At 38.7% G+C, this 18,057-nt stretch overlaps 1 protein-coding gene, 1 long non-coding RNA gene, 1 other non-coding gene and 1 pseudogene across 3 annotated transcripts in view; 3 read left to right on the top strand and 1 right to left on the bottom strand.

The window, feature by feature from the left end:
- Scfd2 (sec1 family domain containing 2) overlaps positions 1 to 18,057 on the bottom strand; it is a 304,249-nt gene that overhangs the window by 99,986 nt on the left and 186,206 nt on the right. The window lies entirely within an intron of this gene.
- On the top strand, positions 1,149 to 5,475 carry LOC125364690. Its single transcript, XR_007213556.1, has 2 exons — positions 1,149 to 2,671; positions 2,890 to 5,475. It is a non-coding gene; the product is annotated as an uncharacterized LOC125364690 (long non-coding RNA).
- On the top strand, positions 14,729 to 14,856 carry LOC125365086. Its single transcript, XR_007213638.1, has one exon. It is a non-coding gene; the product is annotated as a small nucleolar RNA SNORA40 (small nucleolar RNA).
- On the top strand, positions 16,120 to 16,673 carry LOC125364689 (annotated as a pseudogene).

Here is an 18,057-nt window from a genome sequence, read left to right on the forward strand (position 1 = left end):
TGAGGATAGGCTGAATACCACTGGAAGTAAAGAGGGCGAAGAGTCAAGGAGACAGACTACTCATGGTCAGTGGGTATTTTTCAGTGTTAGATCACTCCCTTCCTACCCTCCCTGGGAAGCTTACTACTCTTGGGAATTCTATTGGGGGTTTGGGTGGGGGGAGAGGGTAGTCTCGGGGCTTGGACCCAGGGTCGAGGCACTGTTCCTGAGGTTTTTCACTCAAGGCTAGCACTCTACCACTTAAACCACAGTTCTACTTCCAGCTATTGGGTGGTCAATTGGAGATAAGAGTCTAACAGATTTGTTTGTCTGGGCTGGCTTTAAACCATAATACTCAGATCTCAACCTCCCTTGAGAAGCTAGGATTACAGGCATGAGCCACCAGAGCCAAGTTTGGTATTTTCACTCTTTAGTTTACAACTCTACTCCCCAAGTCCACAGTGGCCAAGACAACAGATGTTGAAGATATCTGAAAATTCTGTTCTTTTGCATTAATGTCTAGGAACATAAATAGGAGGATAATGGTCCAGACCAGCTTGGGCATTAATGTGAGATTCTATCCCCAAAATAACTAAAAGTAAAAATGGCTAGTTTGTGACTCAAGAGGTAGAGCACTTTCTTTTTTATATTATTTTACTGTAAAGTTGATGTACAAAGGGATTACAGTTACATAAGTAAGCTAATCAGTACTTTTTTTTTTGCAAACATGAAGCCCTGAACTCAATCCTCAGTACCATTGAAAAACACAAAAAACAAAAATATTGATTCTGGAGTTAGACTGTCTAAATTCGAATGCTAGTTCTAGTACTTATTATAGGCATATCTTGATGCAATCTAAATCCTCTTTATCAGTATCTATAAAATCAAAATAATATTAGTTCCTTCCTCCTACATATATAATCTGTTTACCAGTGCCTGGTGGTACTTCATAAAAGTTTTGTGACTGTAAATGATGACTATCAACTTAATTTGCCAAGTTAGTTTGCCAAGTTAGGCTGTCAACTGGCAACCTCTCCTCATTTGCACACACATGAAACAGTGGCTAGAAGCACGAGCAGCTTTGGTCTGACTGAACATAAGCTGGTATACAAGGGAACATTTTTTGTAGACATACGTGTATATTATGTGTGTGTGTGTGTGTGTGTGTGTGTGTGTGTGTGTGTGTCAGAGTAGAAGAGGTAGGAGTCAAGAAGAGACTCATGGAACACAGAGCCTTCCTTAAGACAGTGAGTGAATGTAAACTGCCCTTTATTGTTATTGGCTAGACAGCAAAAGGACAGAGTTGGTTATGGGAAGGTGGGAACCTCTCAGTCAACATCTCTGTAGGAAACAGATGACATACTCAGACTGGGTCATTTGAGGAGAACTTAATAAAAAGGCTATTATAAAGATATGGGCAGGGTTTAAAGACAATTAATTAGTGGAGGTCCACTACAACAGGCCATGCCTAGGCCCAAAAAGACAGAGAAAGGAAGAAGTGCTCAAAGCACAGAGAAAGGTGCTCAGTGGAGAGGGTGGCCCCAGTAGCCTAGTAAGATTTATAGTAGATGCCTCTCTGTTAGCCAATCCCAACCAGAAGCAATAAAGCCAGGCACCCAATTAAGGTAGACCATGCAGGATGCCAGCTTTCTTCTCAGACCCCTTCTCAACCTGAGTATAAAGCAGAGTAAAAAGTAGCACAGGGAAAAATGAAACCAAAGGAACAGAGACTAAATTGGGCTGGAGAAAATAAAGCCTTAATTTTTCAATCACCATATTCATTTGCTCTCCCAAAAGTCTAATAAATATCAGGAAAATGCTCAGCAATGTTGGAAGACCACTGTAGCTACATAAACATGCTTGGTGAAGTAGGGAAGTGAAAGAAGGATGAAAAAGTCAGCCAGTAGGTCAAGAAATGGAGAAGTGCATGCATTAAACATATTTCAAAATAGTAAAAAGTGAGTAGAGGTGGAGAAAGACCCAAGTTTACAAATCTGTTGAACTTGAATGCCTAGCCAGGTTTTCAGAGACAAGCTATAGAACACAGTAAATACTATTTTAATGGGCACAGACTCAAACTTAATGAAAGTAACTGGCTTCACAATGCAAGAGAACTATTTTCCAATTTCATATCTCATTCTCATGCAGAACTCTCTGCTTGATTCAGGCAAAACGTGCATAAGCATTCTCTATGTGCTTTCTCTTTCAATGGCTGCAAAAGAGATATGTGATCCTAATGGAATAATCTTCATTCCAAAGCACTGGATGGACTGTAGTTTTATCCCTTTGGATTGTCTGCCTCTCCTCCCATTTACCTGTGATAAACCTGTCACCATCCACAAATGGCTACTCTTTGAAAACTATTTCTTCCACCATCAGCTCTAGAAATAACAAATTTCCTACATCAGGAAACACTTACTCTGTCTTGATTAAGCTCCTTCCAGGGACCTTCAAGATCTTGGAGTCCAGTCTTTCCAAAAGTGTTTGCTAAAGTCCTCTCAGGAACAAAATGTGAAAAAGGACTCCATGGGCAGACAAATGGAAGAAATGAGGTTTCCCTTAATGATAACCTTTTGAGAGTTCTTAATATCAAATATGCATATTGAATGCATTGGAGAAAAACATGGGTTGCAGAGATTTTAAAATTTATGTGGCAGAAAAATCCCTTTTGCCACAGCACCTGGTAGGACAGGTGTTCATTGTTTTGTTTTTTTGGCCAGTCCTGGGTTTGGACTCAGGGCCTGAGCACTGTCCCTGGCTTGTTTTTGCTCAAGGATAGCACTCTGCCACTTGAGCCACAGCGCCACTTCTGGCCATTTTCTGTATATGTGGTGCTGGGGAATATGAACCTAGGACCTCCTGTATACGAGGCGAGCACTCTTGCCACTAGGCCATATCCCCAGCCCACAGGTGTTCATTGTTGAACAAACCTTGGAATCTCAATTACAAGAAAAGAAACTGAGGAAGAAGAAGGAAACGTCTTTCTCATGGCTCCGTGGCTAAATGCAGCTTTCTCCTGGTTCTGGTAAAACTGTGATTTAAGATTGACCTTGTACATTTGACTTATATTTGGGTGGTTGTAGACACAAATAGTCTCACCTGCATTTCATCACATGGGAGGACCCTCACTATTTTATTACCTCCTAACATGGCATCTGATCTGACTATCACCATTTCCCTCCCTATTTTAACTGCACTTCTTAGAACCATTGCCAATCCTGAGTTATCTATCTTGGAGAGGAAGGCCAGGAACAGCATGTACACTCCACATGGGAACACAGGATGGCTTTCTATGTATTTCCAGTCTGGTGTGCCGTATATTTCCCAGGACCATAGCTTCTCACTGGCTTCTGGCCTGCAATCCCAGAGCCCACTGTGTTTCCTTAGGCTGTACTGATAGCTCAGAGCATAGCATCTTCTAAGGGAAAGGCTTATGCTTCCTTTCTTCTCCCTGGCTTATGCTGGAGACCATCTTATCCTGCTTCGCATCTCCCACAGTGTCCTCTGACTCCTCAATGATGATGAGTTTTTAAAAGTCTTGTGCTTGCTTTGCTGAGTTAATGTTCTCGAAGTTTCTTCCCTGATTATCCTATGCTGACCTCAAAGAAAACCCATTTGTCATATTTCTGCAGCCTTTGTAAGATTTTCTTGATGTTTACACTTGACAGATAACTTTAGAATGACTCTAATTTTACAGTTACTCTCTTTAAATTACTTAAAGTTATTTCACATGAACTGTTTTGTTGGGCCTTGTACAACTTCTCAAGATGTGACAGAGATTTATGTCCAATTAGAAGATTGCTTTTAAGACAAATAGCTTATGTACACTAGCAAAGATGCTGGCAACGAAAAGAATCATTTTGGACAAACAGGTTTGTGCTTTCAGATGCAGACATATTGAGTTCTGTTCAATGTCAAGGCTGACTGCAGAGTCCAGCTGCTCCTTACACTACAGAGCAAGGACAGGACATTCTTGGCAGGAATCCTTGTCCTCATGGGCAAATTGCCTTTAGACCTCCCAGTACCTGGCACAGTTCTGGGCTCACAGTAGATGCTCAATAAACATGTTGAGGGGAACATGGGATTGAATAAAGGAGTGAACATGTGAACAAAGAAATAATTTGGAAAATAAATATCAAAACATAGTGTTGTTCTCAGCTCTTTAAAAATACCTTTTTTTAGTTCTGTTTGCTCCTTTTCCCATTCTTTGGGATCCAGACCTTCTGACACATGTCCTCTACTTCAAGGACACTCCTCCAATAGCAAATACAGCAGGAGTAATCTAGCAAGCCATGTCTTTTGAATAATGGAAATTAAAATGCCCTACATCTCTTTTGATTCAAGAAAAATTAGTGCTATCTAAACAGTAATGGCAAACTCTGCAAAAATGCCTTCAAGAAGCAAATTTTCTATAGAGTACCTTAAAAAACATCCAGTATAAATGCTGGTCAAAAGAACTCAATCTTCCAGGCTTCATATTTAACATTTGGACTCTATTTTACTCCCTAAAAAAGCTTTTTTAAAAGCTTTAAAAAAAAAGATAGTGGAATACTGTTTTCCAATTCATGGAACAATTGTTACTATTCTGTATCTATTTCTATGAAGATATTGTTACAGGGCTGTGCTCACAATAAAACCTTCATCCTAAATCTCTGTGCACCTTATGAATTTCACTCCATCTTGGTGTTTTTTTTCCCCAAAGAAGTCACTCAGGTTCCTTTCATAATGCCAGTAAATAGTGCTAGCCTTCCACAGCTGTAGAGGTTTATGTCCTGAGAGATTTTCAATGTTACAACTCATGCTTCCAATCAAAACAGTGCCAGAGTTGACATGATTTACCAGGAAGAAGGACTTGATTAGGGACCAGCACACTACCAAACAAGTATTAAATGACTACAAGGAGTTTTTAATATGCAATACTCTCTCTGTTCACAACAACAACAAAAAAAGCCAGAAACAATTTCCTGTGCTACAGTTAAGAGAAATAGAAACTTATTTTTAAGGTTCTTTTAGTGTGTTGTAGACATTTCAGAGGCAGCTTTCACCTAAGAGAAGTGCTGGCTCCTTAAATAACTCCATCCTTTCAGCTCAAATGGAAAACAGCTGTATTTCTAGACTGTAATAACAACAGGTATCCAGGAGGTCGAGGCTGGGCTGAAGGACACCTTGCTGTGAAATGCTTCAAGTTTCTTTCTCTAGGTTACAAGTTTGGTCTGCAGTGAATTGTCAGTGACAACCTGTGGCTTGGAATTTAATTCCTTGATGCATTCATAACATTGTTATTTCTTCCTCTCTAGAGGTATAATAAGCACATGCTATCCTATAAATTAGAGGCTGAAATGCACACTGATTTGAGAGTAAAGGATGCTGGGAAGATAAATCTAGGGGTTTTCCACTGAGAAAAGGTTTTAAACTTTTTTAAAAAAACAATGATTTAACTTGTCATTGAGGTAATTTGAGAGGCTCCCATCCTCCACTCAATACCCACAAATTTCCCAAAAACAACAGTTAAAAAAAAAGACCCTGGCAGAAGTCAAAGGGTCAATGGACCCTAAATAGCTTTCAGGTTCAAATATGCAGCATCCACAAGGAGCAAAGCCCAGTTTAGTTCTGTTATCATGAGTCACCCCTGACAAGAGATTCCAAACCATAAAGTTGAACAACTGCAGATTTAGCACTCTGAACTGCATGACTTACAAATCTCAGGGGGGAGGGCGTGTGGGGGGGGGTCCATTTGAAATTGGGAAAGGCTAGGATTTCTTACTAGCGCACGCGCGCACACACACACACACACACACACACACACACACACACACACGGGTTTCAGAGATTGCCCTGTGGGTAACACTCCTTAGTTCCAGAAGAGCCCACAGCTATTTGTCTCATTTGGTTGTCACTCTAATGGGCTTTTTAATGAAATTCTCCTTAAATAAGATTTGAAAAAGAATATGCTTCTCATTCTCTCATTCCTTTGTTCCCGCAGGGTAAAATCTGTGCCCTGCTCCACCCTCACTTTTCCAGCATTTTACACACCACAGATGAACTTGTGCCTTTCTGCCACTGCTCACAATCTGTTCTAGTCAGTCAGGGAAATAAAAAAAGCATCTGCATTTATGGAGTTAATTGACATTTTATTAATTTTGCTCAGTCTCTTCTCCATCTCTCCTTCCCTCTCTTTCCCCTCCTTTTTTTTTTTTTTAAAGAGAGAAAGCTAATGAAAACCATGTTTATGTGCTCAAAGGCACAGAGGAAATTCATTACTCTGAGGAATAGCACACTCCACAAGTGAAATGAAAGTAATCTTATTTATGACAGGAAGGGGCCCCCCGCTAGACTGAACTGCGCCACACTCAGACGGTTTCAGAGCAAAGAAGCTGCACAACTCTTGCACCAAGTCGAAATGGCCGCCCTGCCCACAGCAAACACCCCATGCTTTCGTATTTGAAACTGTCGGGAGCCTCCGAAAGTTCACCATCTTACAGAGACAATATAAGGAAACTCATTTAGAATGGGTGAATCTTCAGTCTCACCTTCCAAGGATTCCTCTTTTCAAAGACACCTCACTGACCCATTCCTTAGTCCAAGGACATCTATCAAGGACTTGCCTGTAAATACAGCTATGTTGTATTCATGGCTTTACTTCCCCCACTAGATATGTTATTTCAGTGTACATTTAAGTGCTCTTTCCTATGTAAATAAGTAATGGAATTGCTTACAGAACTCCTTTTTACTATAAACATCCATATAGGGTTCTCTAAGCACCATGGCATACACCTGCCACCCCCCATACTCTAGAGGATGAGGCAGGAGGATCTCAAGTTTAAGACCAGCCTGGGTCCCAAAGCAAGACCCTGTCTCAACAAAAAAATAATCTCTAGCAGCAGTGATTTTATTTCCTTCTTTACTATTTAGGCTTTTTCATATGGATTTTTTTTTCAGTTAGTCAATAAGAATCATTTAGTTGTTGTGTGCTAAAGTCTGCTAGGGATGACAGTCTCTTCTGTTTTCCCTCTAGACTACTCATGAATACTCTACAGAATCCTAATTAACATCATATGGGCTCTTGGCAATAATAAGATGGTTCTATAGTATTCATGAGGCAGTTCTTAAGATGATGTTTGCTTCAACATCTACAATCATCAGGCCACCCCTAATTTACAGATAGAGAATAGGCTCAAGGGCAGATTGTAGACTATACATCTTCTTTTTTAATTAAAAAAACATACTTCTTTACATTCTAAGAAACCCTCCATGTTTACCACTGTAGGAAGGATAATATTACTCGAATTCTATGCCCTGAGGTTTTTTATGTTCTCTGATTTATATAGAAAGGCATCTCTTCCTTCAGCATAAAATGAAGAGGATCAATGAACAAAATAGCTGATGTCCTAAAGTCATATGCAGATATGCTATGCATGGAGCCAACTATTCAATTTGTTCTACATATCCTTTGTAAGTCCTGAGGTGCCAAACAAGGCCAGGTCCCGATGAGAAACAGACATGCCCCTTTCCTGTGTGCAAGAGAGACAGGACCTATGTGTGGCATGATGTGCAGTCAGTGTCATAGTACAGAAGGACAGACTTCTGGGAGAGAAAAGGCCTCCTGCTGGATGAAAGGACTGGGTTGAGTCACGTGCCAGGAAGAAGGAATAAAGGTCTGTATAAAGGTCTGGAGAAGAAAGTTGCCGAGTTTTTCTAATGTCAACATATCAGTAATACACTTTGGAGAAGTGAAGAGAGGATTATAGACTCAGTCTGTTTTTTACTGACCACACCTAAAATCCAAGCGTTCCTTCCTTGCCTTGCCCAAGTTAATGTTTCTAAGTGTGGTAGGTATGTAGCATTATCTGGATAGTTATTCTCTCCTGTCATCCCAGACACTCTTCTCACTGGCTTTCCAATGCACAAAGGTAATCCATTTATGTTGAAGGCCTTGAATGCAATCCATGAAGCATTTACCTGTGCCTCACATTCACCATGCTGCCTCTGTCACCTGTGCATATTCCTTGCAGCACAGATCACACTGCATATATATACATATTAATATTGTATACAGCACATTTTGATGCAGATGGTAAGATGACAAACATTGTTTAGGATCCCTATTCTGTGAAAACTAGGATAAGTCAGCTTTATTTTTACTTTGAGCTTACAGTCTCCACTAGAAAAATTTATTAACAGAGTACTGGGTAGCAGATGTTTTGAATAAAATGTAGACATTACAAGCTAATGATTTAGCAAAATAAACCAAAAGTCAGCAAGTCGAGAGGGAAAAGGAGTGAAGTTAAAATGTCCAGTGTTGTTATAGGGTCTGCTATTTGCTAACTCAGTTTTTCAGTAAGCAAAACTCACTATATTTAAGGTAATTTAAAAGAAGTGGAGAGAAACACAGTAATGAAAATGAACTGTATTGTTGAGTGATTAAGACACAGGAATTTTATGTTTCTGATCAATTACACTTGGTCCTTTAACATCTATCATTCTTCTAATACTTACTGAGAACCTATGGTATTCTAATCACTGAGCTGTACACTGGAGACACAGGGATGAGGAAGACAACAGGAATTTAAGTGAAGGATACAAAACAGTAAATAAAATGACAACAAAGTCCACTTTTGGCAGGACAAGCTTATCAAGAGCAGTCCTATCTCTCAAGTGTGGGATGTCAATCATCAGGCAGTTCAGAGAAGATGGACAATTGGCTGTCACCATTAGAAAAACAGCTCAGAAGAGGCATATAACCACCCCATCTCTGAAGATATTCTGGCACAGCAACCTAGCTCTAGTGATCCCTGATATTTGGAGATCAGGATATTCACAACATCAAGGAGTAAATGTGTTCAAAGACAATCTGCTTTTTAAAAACTGAGTAAGTTTGGGAAGAGGAAGAATGGAGAACAAAGTGGTGAGCAGTTTGGAGGCTTTGTCCTATTTCTGTAGTTACCTGTGTGAGCCACACAGAGGCGCTCTGGCTTAAAGAATGAATAGCTCCTCTGCATACTCTGTGTGGGCCCCTCTAAAGAGCAAAAGGGATTTATCTAACATCAGAAGGCCAGCAGCTCTTACAGGGAGACAGATGTTTGTCCAGCACAAAGTACAGATGTTTTTGACAAAAGTTCCAAAAAAGATCTTACTTATGAAGAAAGAATTAAATGAAGACAGAGACCTCAGAAGATGAGTTTCCAATGCTAAAAATAACCAGTTGTTTTTTTTTAAAACTGGGTCACCTGGGGTAAGGAAATTAATAAAACAAATCATCAAACAAAACTAAAACATTGAACAATGAAAAGAAACAAACAAAAACCCTCTCAAGTTAAAACAAAGCTCTTAGAATAATGAGAAGATTGTTGAGGACACACTGCTGATAATATTCCCCTTGGCACAGATTGTGAATGATCCTATTCAAATAGGAATCTTACTTAATCTTCATGTAGAACTAGTCGATAACCTCATGTTTGTAACATTACAATTAGTTGCCATGAAAATAAATCTGCTGTCACAAATTTAGCTGCTTGGTTACTACTCCTGGATCATATAGGAGCAGAAAGCAAGAAAGTCAAATCTATCCTTCACTAACATTATTTGTTAGGGCTCAAAGAGATTCAAGAAAACTGGACAAACATATCCTGTTTCGATAAAGATTTTAAACGTTTTCCAAATCTCTATACAGATTTCCAGAACTCAAGTGATTAAAAATACGTCGCTACCTACCACTCCCAAGTCCTTTAAGCCAGGATCCAGTATTTCAAATCTTCTTTGTTACTATATAGAATAACTGAGTAGTACTAGAAATGAGTAAGAGGTTCTAATTAGGAAACAAAAGAAAACTTATGCTTCTGACTGTTAAGAGCATTTAGTTTTGTGTGGCTTTGTGTGGCTTTGTGTGGATTTTTTAGAAGTCTCTTAAAGGATTTGTAAAAATATGAGTCTTCCCTAAGTTTTCTCAAGTACTTTCAGGACTTTAAAAAAAAATGGTCCTACTCTCATCCTCATCCCTTCTCCTAAAACAGAGAAGCAGGAAAAGTTCTTGCCATAATAATCACATTTGGGTGGGCACCACTGAGTAATTATAACACAATAGGCTATTTTCTGCTTCCTAAAAATAAGGGACAAAATATCCAGGGGTGGGATGGTTGTGCAATGGTACCACATGGACCACACTTCACCCACTTAGAAATAAACATGGAAAACATTTAAATCATATATTAAAAAGTAGAAGTATGAATAAAAACAAGTTAAATAAAAACACACTATGTAAAAGAGTGAGATAATGTCCCCAAATTTCAAGTTATGGTGTTGTCTGTTTTCTATCTACATTAACCATGAAGGATGAAATAGTAAGTATGACATGGGTTATACAAACCTAAGTAAAAAAGCATTTGGCCCAAATTTGCTTTATCTTTTAAAGTTAAATCATGTAGATTCCAACAGAATATGGGGTTTTAAAATATACAATTAGTGAGATTAAGTTCTTTCAAAATAAATTTTTAGGGAAAAAATGAGCTATTTCTGATGGTATAAAGGGCACTAGATTTGAAATCGGCTCTGCAAGCAATGAGTAATATACCCTGGGGAGACCACTCAGCTCCCTTATCTCCTGGGCACTCAGCTCTTATCTGTACAATGAAGGGGTAGACTTAGATGGGTCCTAAAGCCCTCACTAGGTCGATATATGAGTCCAGAATTTTAGTTATTTCAGTCAAATTCTTAGAGCTGTAATGCACCAATGCTGGCAAAGAAAAAAAAACTCAACTAAGGGCTATAGGTTGAAGCTAGTAGACAGTTGCTTGAAAGGAGAATCTGAACACAATTGCATCAATAGCTTTTATGCTATTGGTCCTTTACTGAAACCAGTGATGATCATGACACTGATGACATAGCTGTTCTTTAAAAAAATTTTATTGTCATGGTGATGTACAGAGAGGTTCTTGTTACATACATTAGGCCAACTAGGGCCTACCTGCCCTTAGCTTTGCCATTCTCCTTGCTCAACCTGACCTTATAGATGTTCCTGGAGGAGACTCAACAAGTTACCATATCAGGGCCTTGGCCTTAACATTCCCCACACCTGGGGGACAGGAAAGTCATTCTGCTATATGCAAAAGGCTTATGGCTTTAATCTATTCAGGCTTGTTTATAAAACCTCCTTAAAGCAGCTTCTCACAACTATGTCATATAAAATAGCAAGTTTGTACCCTGGAACTCTACTCTATACCCTACCTCTTCTCTCTCTCTCTCTCTCTCTCTCTCTCTCTCTCTCTCTCTCTCTCTCTCTCTCTCTCTATTATGTTTCTCTTCAGAGCTACTGTCAGCATGTGACATACCCATGCTTGTTTATTGTCTTCCTATGACCAAGGGTAGGCTCTATGGTGACAGGACTTGGTGGTCTTATTCTCTGTTTCAATCCCATGGCCTATCAGTGGTCTTGACTCTCATATTTATTGAATTGTATAATCTGTTGTTGTTGGTGGTGGTGGTGGTGGTCATGGGACTTGAACTCAGAGCCTAGGCTACTGTCCATGAGCCTTTTTGCTCAAGGCCAACACTCTACCACTTTGAGCCATAGCTCCACTTCCAGTTGTCAGGTAGTTAATTGGAGATAAGAGTCTCATGGGCTTTCCTGCTTTGAACCACAATCCTCAGACCTCTGCCTCCTGAGTTGCTAGGATTACAGGCATGGGCCACCAGCACCAGCAAATTATCTGATTAATTTTAGTGACATTGTTAAGCTTAATGAAAGTGGATGAAAATTTGATGTCATAGGATAAACCAAGCATTGTAACCATAGATAGTTTAAATCTGTTGTTTGTAGATTGTTAAAATGCAAAAGGAAATAAGTAATACATGCACACTTAGAGGAAAGTGGATCTAAATCTTAGGGCAACTCAATGTTGCTGCAAATAACATGCAACTAAAAAAAGGCAAAAACACAATGCCCCTGACAAACATTACTCCTGACGGCAATAATCCAATGCTCTTACACGTCAGAGGCCAATTTCCTTCTGGTGATTTCTTCCCAATTTGTCCTGAGTGGACAGTCACAGTGATTTATATTCAGTCAATCAGTTTTCTGTCAACAGGAAAACTCCACTGGGTCTATGAAGCACAGTTTTCACGCTTGGATCTTTCTTTATTGTTAGATATTTCTGGGAAAATGTTTTATCATGTCAACCCTAGAGACCAAACACAGCCTTCCCAAAGGATACTCAGGACATCTAAATACAACAAAACTCATACTAGCCTGACCTTGTTCATTAAAAACAATGTAAGGCATATGTGTTCATGCAGAACACATCTTAGATGGCTGTGTCTGCACTTTTTAGCCTTTATATTTTGGAACAACCATAATACAGTTTGTTGTAATAGTCTCTCATACATTGTGCATCCAAGGAGACCAGGTTATTAAGCAGAGTCAACCCATAAAGGTATAGAGACCAGAGTGTATCCAGTTCCTATTTGGTAAGTGAAGAAAAATACTCAGTGCTGATTATTTGGGGGATATTGGCCCTCTTATACCCAAATGATGGGAAAGCACTAAGGCAATTTTCCTAGCATACAGTGTGACTCATAATTATCAGGGGCCTTAAGAAGGATTATAAACTTTGACCTACTCATTCCATTTCTAGGACTTTATCCTAAGGAAGTAATTAAAGATAAGAACAAAGATTTATGTACAAGGATGTTCAAAAGCTGGAAACTGAAATGTGTAAAAATAGAAAAACACCAAAATAAATAATTGTAAATCTTAAAATATAATGCAATTGTTACAAATACATTTTTGAAAACAAATAACGTGGAAAGTACCCTTTGATATGTAAGTTAGTTTGCACTTAAAGCTTTCTATACATAGGTAGATTTATGTTTTAATATACAATTCCTATGAATTGAAAGAGGATGACTGAAATGTTTATAGTGATTGTCTATGGGTGATGGAATTAAAGTTGATTTCAATTTTTTAATCTTCATAATCTTGCTTAATTTTGAAAAATACTATTGGTTTTTATTATAACAGGACACATTATTTCATCATCAGGAGAAGAAATTTAAAAGAAAAATTCCACTTGGATTCCAAAAGGTAGGATGACCCTGGCCCTTGATAACTGTGTGTCTGAATCCTCAATGTTGCTAAATTCTCTCCTTTCAGGCATATCACTTTTGTCAGAGTCATTTCAAAACAAGGAATATACAAATTTCTGCAGCTGTGCTACTCAGCCTCTGGACTCCATCTTCCCTGTGGGTTGCCTGGTAGTTATTCATTGATTTAATTTAGATGAATATAGTAGGTCTTAGGTGACTGCTCTGCTTTGGTTCCCAAGCCATGGCAATTATTACTCAGGAGGTTGAAGGCTCAGGCACAGAGAACTGTCTATATTTCTGTTATTTGGCTCACCAAATTACATGAGTCTGGTGAGTCAACAGGAGAGATTCCAAACACAAAGGTCAAGGCCGGGCTAGTGATCTTGCTGACCCCACCTCAGAGCCAAGAATTGCAATGCACTTTCCTCCTCCCAGGCTAAAAGGGAGCTAAATACTTAGCAATCAGCTTTTCCTGGTTGATTTTTTTAAACAACTATTTTTTAATGGGTATGGCTTTTCCGGTGCCCACACAGAAAATTAACAAGTCATTTCATGACTTCTCTTCACTGTAAAGGCTTTTGATGTATCTGAAACAGTACTGGACTTGTTCATGTTAATTCATGTTAATTAAATGATATTCTTTTTCAAATCAGACTGAGATCCCTCTGAAAGCCATGTGATCTAGAGTGGATATGAAAGTCAGTTTATACACATCTAGTGACTTTAAAGGTCATTGTTGCAGAATGAGTTTGAAACAGACAAATTATTGCAAATAAACTTTTAGAGATAATTTTCAGACAGCTTCAAAAAGACAGTTATGGAGAAAGCCTGGGAAACTGTCAGTACTGCCCTGGCTTTTTTACCTCTTCATCATATCCTGAAGGGTCATGGAGTGGGCTAGAGAGGTACTGGTCATGTGATTGCCTAGCATGTGGGAGGCCCTGGGTTCAACTTGTAAAAATAAATAAATAAGGAAAAAATTTAAAATTAGGAAAAAATAAAAAAGCAAATAACTCCGGTGTTTGTATCTTTCAGTTTACTCCATGGCTCTATGCCTGGAACAAAGTTTTCTGAGAGATGATTCTAGATCTTCAGAGACCAGTACTCTCTCTCCTCTTCTTCATGGATAGAGCATATTCCCCAGCCTCTCTGGTAGGTAGGAAGAGCTGTGTGCCTTAGGGTTGGTGCAAGTGACATAACATTGCCACATTGGGTCTGTGTGGTTACAAAGTCCATGCACTGAAGAATATGGGGACAAGGTGTTTAGGTTATGTTTCATCAAGAGTCAGCTGTGAGTACATATCCCTGTCCTCTGATGAAAAGTTGGTGTGAAGGGTCTTAATGCCGGGGTTAGATGATTTTGTTTAGTTTAAGTTACAGTTTTGTCCCCAAATTACTTCTACTGTGATTACCCCATCATTTCTCCTTATGTTTGCCAAAGCCCCCTCAAAGTGACAGATTTTTCAGAGTTCTATATTCTTCTGTATATCATACAAAATAATGAAAAGTGAGGGAAGGGGCGGGTTGGGAGGAATGAGTAAGAATGTGGAAAGGGGTGGTCAAAATGCATTGCATTTATAAACTGTTTTTTTTAATGACAACTCCTTTATATAACTTCTTAGAAATTTTTAAAGAAAGAAGTAACTTTTACCCGGGAAAAGAATATGCATCAAGCATTTGTGTGTGTCTTTGTTTAGTTTGTAACAAAACCTTACAGACAGGTACAAATAGTAAATCCTTTTTTGCAACCCAGAACTCATTGTTGAATATGAGATTTTGGTTCGTGTAAGAAGGAATATGATTTCTACAACAGTTGGCAATGTGTGTGTGGGGGGGTGTTAACTCACACATGTTGGCTCTATGAATAAAGTTGATATAAAAGCTTAAAAAAACATATGCATCTTAGATAATATACTAATGATGTAAAATTTCCAATAAATTGGAAACTCATTTTATGTTTTTAATTGGCTTACATTCATTATACAGGGATGGATTTCTTTGGCACATTTCCACATGTACAGAAACCCACTTTACTATGGTAAACATGAACTGAAGTCATTTAATTGGCAATGGTCAAGCTGTTGAATGTCTGAAGTTAATTTAAAATGATATTGAAGCCAAGTGTAGGACACACATGTATAATCCCAGTCGTTTGGAGGCTGAGGTAGGAAGATAATGAATTTGAGGCCATATACATATATGGTAGGAATCATTTCAAATATTTTGTCCGTCTCAACAATATAAAATTTCTACTTTCTTTGTTTTTTTAAATTTTTAAAAAAGTACTTAGAAATGTATGAAGTTAAAGTTTAGTGTCATTTTCTTTTTTTTTTCTTCAAATTTTTATTATCAAACTGATGTACAGAGAGGTTACAGTTTCATATAGGCATTGGATACATTTCTTGTACTGTTTGTTACCTTGTCCCTCATGCCCCCCTCCCTCCTCTCCCTTTCCCTCCCCCCCCCTCGGAGGTGTTCAGTTCACTTACACCAAACAGTTTTGCAAGTATTGCTTTTGTAGTTGTTTGTCTTTTTTTACCCTGTGTCTCTCAAATTTGGTATTCCCTTTCAATTTCCTACTTCCAATACCAGTATACACGGTTTCCAATATACTCAGATAAGATTACAGAGATAGTGTAGGTACAACCTCAGGAAGATGATACAAGATCATCAATAATAGAAGCTACAGATACACATGAGATGTTGAAAGTAGTTACAACTGTGATATAACAATTGTTTCCATAACATGGAGTTCATTTCACTTAGCATCATCTTATGTGTTCATAAGGGTATAGCTATTGGGCCTTGTGATGCTCTGCTATGACTTGCCTAAACCTGTACTAATTATTCCCAATTTTCTACCTCTCAAGTCTGAGTGCCATTATTAGCTGGTGAGTATCTGGTCTCTTCTATTTACATATTGTGGGTACACACATATACACACAAGATACATAGAAGGCTCTGTCCTTTTGTTTTCCAGTCAAAAGCTATATTTTAAAAAAAATGTCTGGGTCACCCACCCCGGCCCGCCGCGAGCCCCGTGGGGACCATGCTCTGGAAGAGATGGGGGCTTCCGTGTTCCGCGCCATCAGGAATTTCAACCTGGAGAACCGAGCGAGCGGAAGGAGAGATCAGCAAAAGGAAGTCCTCCATGGCTCCCTTCCACCCTTCCACCAAGAAGCTCCTGCTGGAGCATGTAAACCATCATCCTGAAATTGAGGGAGAAGTTACTAAAAAAGATAACAAGCTGCTGTCACTTTTAAAAAGATGTATATGTTGATTCCAGAGATCCCGTGCCTTCATTGAAGGTAAAAGTTCAACCAAAGCCATTGCCAGAGGAGTTGAGAATGCCAAAAGACCATCACTCGGAAATGATTGTCACCAGCATTCCTAAAGGCAAAATTTCCATTATAGAGGCACTGACGCTTCTCAATAATCATAAACTTTACCCAGAAATGTGGACTGCTGAGAAAATAGCACAAGAATACTACTTGGAACTGAATGATGTAAATTCTCTTCTCAAATATTTTGTTACTTTTGAAGTTTTCTCACCTGAAGACAAGAAAGCACTACAACCAAAATGAAGAACAACACCAAATGACTTTCCCTAGCTCTGTGCTCTGCTATTTCCTCCTGTTTAGCATACTAAATTACACCACTCACTTTGTGTCTCATGCTCCCCAGTCTGAGAACACACTATTTAATGAGTTCAGAATTTTAGGGTTATTTCATAGGATATATTTTGTTATAAATGTTAATTTGATTTATGTACTGATCCTGTGTATACGTTAGCATGGCTAATCAGCACATCTATAAAGTTATTGTACATTAAAGATAACTTTTCATCTAAAAAAATGTCTGATTGCTCAAAATACTGAATTTCCTAGTCCCAGTGCTTTATAAAAGGGAAGAAAACATCCTAACTACTACTTTAAAAAATAACAGCAGCTTCTAACATATTTTATCCTAGTAGGTTTTGTTTAAAAGTAACAGAGATCGCTAATTTTCTCTAATCATTTCCTGCAAATCATTTCCTGAATGGAAATATACTGTAATGTTACAAACTTTAAAAAAGATGCAATGCCTGCTGTCCTTTGAAGAGTTTATATTCTAGTGGGAGAGGGGGAAATACAAATAAATAATAGCAGTTGTGTGGGGTATGAATTAAGCTCTCCAGAGGCACACAAAGAGTTGGGGTGTTGAGCAAAAGTTCCTTAGAGAAGGTGACAGCTGAGATGTGTCAGGATTTGAAGATGTGGGAGAAGGACAGGAAGAGAGATGGTACAGAAAGGTCTTTTTGGACTTTTCGAAAAGGTTTTTATCCTAGTAAATTTCTTTTATATACTTCAGCCAAGTTTGTTTTGTTCACATAAACAGAGTCTACTGATGTGCATAGAAGTTATTTTTCTATAGAAGGCACTGTAGCAAAGCACTTCTTGCCCTGACCTGGAGACCATTAGACAGAATCCAGGTGACACTCTGTGACAACTAGTGACTAGTGCCAAGCTAGCAGATGGAAAACATTACTGGGTTGATTCTACCCCCAGTGACTGGATGCCAACACTATCGTGTGAAAAATGAGGAAGGGTCACAGGTCCTTGAATCATGGAGCACCATGGTTAATGCCACTGGGGACATTGTCAAGTGATTTGTGTGGTTGTCAGAAACTCTTCTGCTACGATAGTTCCTTATTATTTACACTTTGGGTGTAGGAAAAAAATATTATCTCTAGTAGGTTGGGAAAGGAAGTACGACTACAAAAGGATGTCAAGTGCAAGTTACCCACTGAGAGACCCAGTGAGAGAGGCATATACAAACAAGAAGGAACACTGAAATACACGGTTCTTATTGGGAGACTGGGTTGTTTGGAAGTTGACTGTGACAAAGGATAAGAACAGATTATCATTCTGTTTTCTGCCTGTAAGTCAGCTTTGAAAATATCCCCAAACTTACAAAGCTAGGGCCTCTGAGACCACTGAAGGTCAAATCTATTACATCAGA

The sequence above is a fragment of the Perognathus longimembris genome, chromosome 16 (assembly GCF_023159225.1).
Source record: "Perognathus longimembris pacificus isolate PPM17 chromosome 16, ASM2315922v1, whole genome shotgun sequence".
Lineage (NCBI taxonomy): Eukaryota > Metazoa > Chordata > Mammalia > Rodentia > Heteromyidae > Perognathus > Perognathus longimembris.